The sequence below is a fragment of the Mus caroli genome, chromosome 14 (assembly GCF_900094665.2).
Source record: "Mus caroli chromosome 14, CAROLI_EIJ_v1.1, whole genome shotgun sequence".
Taxonomy (NCBI): Eukaryota; Metazoa; Chordata; class Mammalia; order Rodentia; family Muridae; genus Mus; species Mus caroli.
Genome location: NC_034583.1, coordinates 65,206,325 through 65,210,768, shown reverse-complemented (window position 1 = coordinate 65,210,768; position 4,444 = coordinate 65,206,325). Strand labels below are relative to the sequence as shown.

Here is a 4,444-nt window from a genome sequence, read left to right as displayed (position 1 = left end):
TCTTAAACTAAGAGAGATGTTCAAAGTCAGTGATTTAGTAGTAACTTGTGACAAGCATATTCTTCATAAGCATATAAGCTGCAGAACGAGATGCAGTCTAACTGACTCCAGACTACTGAGCCTCGCACATTTCAAATGAGGCTTGGGGCCAAATTATTCTTCATGCTCTTCTGTGAAAATACTTCCAAGTGCCTTTGCCATATCTGGCATCTGCTGTCACAGAAAGGTGCCTTGACAGCAGGATCCACTTCCTGTCCCTGTGGTTTGCATATCTGTGCACCACATACATGTTTGCTAAACATCCTTATTCACAGGTGTTTAGCAAAACGAAGCCTCCTCAGCTGTCTCTCAGCACATATGTTTAGTGTTATAAGAGTGCTGTCATGCTAGAACTCAAAAGCACTTTTCTAAGTATTAATTGCACAGACTCCTGTGTGAAGCATATCCTTGGAGGGTCTGTGGAATTCCTATTCAAAACACCATAGAGAATCTTCTCTTAAAACAGAGGCAAAAATAATTACATGCCAGTAAACTTGCTAATGGCAGTTACTAATTACTCCATGTCTACTGTGCTTGTTAGACCTGTGTGTTTTTGCAATTGATAATGCTTTTTGAGGACTCGTTTAAGTCTGATAATATTCTAAGTGCTTCAGGTGGATTAGGTACTTAATCTTGCAAAAGCTTATGAAGTTAGCATTATGCTTTTGATCAATAATTTCCAATAATAATTGAGAACACACACTCAAGAAATGTAAGAAGTGTATCGAAGGTTACAAGCCTAATCAGTGGTGTTATGGAGATTAAACTTAGCTGTGATTGGAGTTCAGGCTGCCATCCCATCCCGCCTCTTATTCTGCTTCTTCCTTGGTGTGTCTCATTAACTTCATGTTAGCTGTGAGGCAAGTCAAGTCCAAGGAGAGCAAATAATTTTCTGGAGATTGCAGAGTTAGTCAGTAGAAGAAAAGCCCTTGGAGATCCACTTGGCCTAACTGTGCCTCTGCTATCTCTTTAGACACAGCCATACTAAGTAAGACATGCCTGTTCTGGCTGTAGGGAGAAACATGATTTCTGACAAAACCCTTGCCCATGAATTCAGGGTTTTCTACTAAAATAGAAGCCTTTCTCGTCAGCTCTTATATCAATCAGGCAATAGGTTAGCATTAATCAGCTGAAACCACCTCACTTCACTGTGGTTTGACCCTCAGTGATAGACAGAGTCACCCAAGAAGATTGAAAAACTAATTGAATCTGGACTCTGCCCTGAAGAATTTGATCTCAGGGTTGCAAGAGACTCTGTGTCAGGAGTTTTCAAAGGCTCCCAGGTGACTTTAGGGTGTAGTCAATGTCTGACCAACCACATAGAAACTCATGTTCAAAGGATGCCACTGGGTGTCAATGAAGAAACAGGGAGCCACCACAATGAGTCAATAGTCTTCATATTAAAAAAAAAAAAGTTTGCCCCTTCCATAGAAGCCTGATTCTATGACTAGTACACATTTTTTGTTGTCTACAATTGTTATTGGAGTTAAACAAAAAGAACCCCCAAAAGTGAAAAAATACATTATGTACAAACCCACTTTCCCTCAGGAGGAAGGTTCTGTTTGCTTCTTAATATGCAGTGCTTTTCATTGTAGCTGTAGACTCCACTGCCCCCATCCCCTTCTGTTGTCTGGCTCTCAGCCTGTTCTCAGTCTCAGCCTCCATGTTTTCTGAAACTTCATTTCCACTGGAGACAGCATCCCCACTGCCTCTCACTGGAGACAGCATCCCCACTGCCTCCATTTATCTCTGGCTCTTGTTTCTCTTTCTTTGTATCATCTTGCCGGCACTCTCTTCCCCTGGTTTCCTCTTCTTTCTGACAAGATGGGAAATATCAATCACACAGTTTGATGAGGAAGTGCCATCTGTTGGTTTTCTACTGGCCATCATGGATACTGAGGCACTGGCTCCACTAGGAGTGAAACCCGAAAATTCCCTGAGGCTTAGGCCAGTTCAGCTCCATCCCTACACCACTGAGATTCCTTTGCATCTTCTATCTTCCTTCGAATTTCAGGTGGCAGTTCTTTTAGCTCCTCAATTTCTTTCTCATATTCAGTAAATGTTCCTTTAGCCTCCTCATCTGCTCATGTAGTACTGCCATCCTCTTCTCAATGACTTCAATAGATTTGCCAAACCGTGCTACTGCCTCATTACACTGAGAGGCATAACCATGGGCCAAACCCAACTGGTAGTGAGTTTCTGCAAGGAGACAATCGTGAGCTTCCAAATATTGTTCTTTTAGGCTTAGGCAAGCCTGAAATTATCCTCCTCTTTGGATATAATTCTCAGATTCAACACTAACTTCTCCAAGTTTAAGATGGGTTTGTGCAGCATAAAACTGGGCTTCTTTTGTTTCTTGCCTCTTAAAAATGACCTTGGCTAAATCCAGCATATCCCAGGCAAGTTCTAAATTCTCAATCTCTTCCTCTTCATTTTCTTGAGGAGACTTTTTTTTTCCAAGAACTGATTTATTTGTTGTTTCTTCAGCCTTGTCATTTTCTTTGTCTTCTTCCTCTGAGCCTTCAGTTTCATCTACATTATTATTATTTTCTACCAAAGATTCATCTTCTGTGTTTTCTCCTTCTTCCTCTTCTATATGCACTCCTTTTAAGGCATTTCCCAACACTCCAGTCTCCATTCTGGCCAACTCCAGAAGTGACTTCCCATAGATAAAAGGATGCTTCTGCACACTCATTAGCTGTTTTTCCATACTTCTTACCTAAAAGACTAACTGCTTCCCGGAATGCATTAACAGTTGCTAGAATGTCACCCATCACCAGATGTTTCTGTCCTANTCCCAGTAGTTTCTTAGCTTCATTATCCACATCCAGATCTTTAATCCCAGCACTGAGGAGTCAGAGGCAAGTAGATCAGCATGGTCTACATGGTGTGTTTCAGGAGAGCCAGGGCTCTCCATTTTTTTTTTATTTAATTTTTTTTCTTTTTCTTTTTTTTACATATAAAACTATTTTTTTATTACATCTTTTCCTCAATTACATTTCCAATGCTATCCCAAAAGTCCCCCATACCCTCCCCCCTAGGGCTCTCCATTTTATCTGCAGAGGTAGAAGGAAATTGAGCATCTTCAATTTCAGGTAGAGAAAATGGTAGATTTAACTAATAAACCTTTAAATTATCTCTGAATTCAGTTACATAGCAATTTCTCATCCATATTCTTACCTTGAGATTGGCTCCTGCAGTGTACATACAAAACCTGTGACCTGAGTTGCACCATGCATGTCCTTGTCTGCCTCATGAGTGCCAGAATCACCTGCTTTCTTGAGGACAGGATGTCAAGAGGAAACACAGCTGTGCCAGAGGGTGTTTCAGATGCCCCTTGGCTCATTTTCTCTGAGGAACAACCAAGGGGAATGTTTTTTTACTCTTTCTTGGAATAGATGAAATGATGACTATTAATTTCTGACCCCAAACCTCATATAACCTTTTGGTTCTAATTGTTGTTTGCAGTGGAGGCTAAGAAATGCCACCTTCTCTACTGTCTGGCAATATCTTATCCATCCTTGACAGGGCTGTAGGGAAGGGGATACTAATGCTTGATGATGCTTTCTAAGGCTAATTCAGAATCATCAGCCTTTCTTCCCCAAGGCTTTTCCTTTTGTTGTCTCAGGAAGGAAGACTCAGATTGGGCCACCTTTGATACAGCAAGAGACTCATATGGATGAAGATGGTATGCCAGGCAACTTTCCTACCTCATTCCTCTGGCGTTGGCAGTTCTCATTCAGCTGGTGGGATAAAATCTGATGCTCAATACTGACTGTTAGGAGAACATGGTCTTCCTTTGCTTCAGAGGGTCTTAACATTTGACTCTACTGCCCAAACACTTCAATAGAATCCTGTCTTTAGTCAGTGTCATGATGTCTTTGAGGTAGAGCAGAACTGTATTTTATGAAAACTGAGAATTGCTTTATAGTCTGGGCAACCAATGCCAATCCATACTCTCCCCTATAGTGCTTTGCAAGAAGTATGATAAGTTCGCCGATGGCTTCTGTTATTTCTAAGTTTCTTAGCTTGAAATAGCCCTTTAATTCAACCTTAGTCATGGAACTATGAAAATAATATGTTTGTTAAGTTGATGATAACAATCTGGGCATGGATTGCATATCTGTTTTCTCACTACTGTGACACTCTTGGCTTGTACATACTAACTGCTCAATAAGTAATTGTCTTATTGAATTGAAGCTGTTTAGAAATGTTGCTAATTACTCTGTTGCCATGAGGAGAAGGAGGAGGAGGAAGAGGGAGAGGAAGAGGATTAAAAGGAGGAGGAGGGGGAGGAGGAAGAGGAGGAGGAGGAAGAGGAGGAGGATTAAAAGGAGGAGGAGGGAAAGGAGGAAGAGGGGGAGGAAGAGGAAGAGGAGAAGGAGGAGGAAGAGGAGGAGGAGGA

At 41.3% G+C, this 4,444-nt stretch overlaps 1 pseudogene; it reads right to left on the bottom strand.

The window, feature by feature from the left end:
* Positions 1–1,608: 1,608 nt before the first annotated feature.
* Positions 1,609–4,444, bottom strand: part of LOC110308973 — a 73,897-nt pseudogene continuing 71,061 nt past the window's right edge.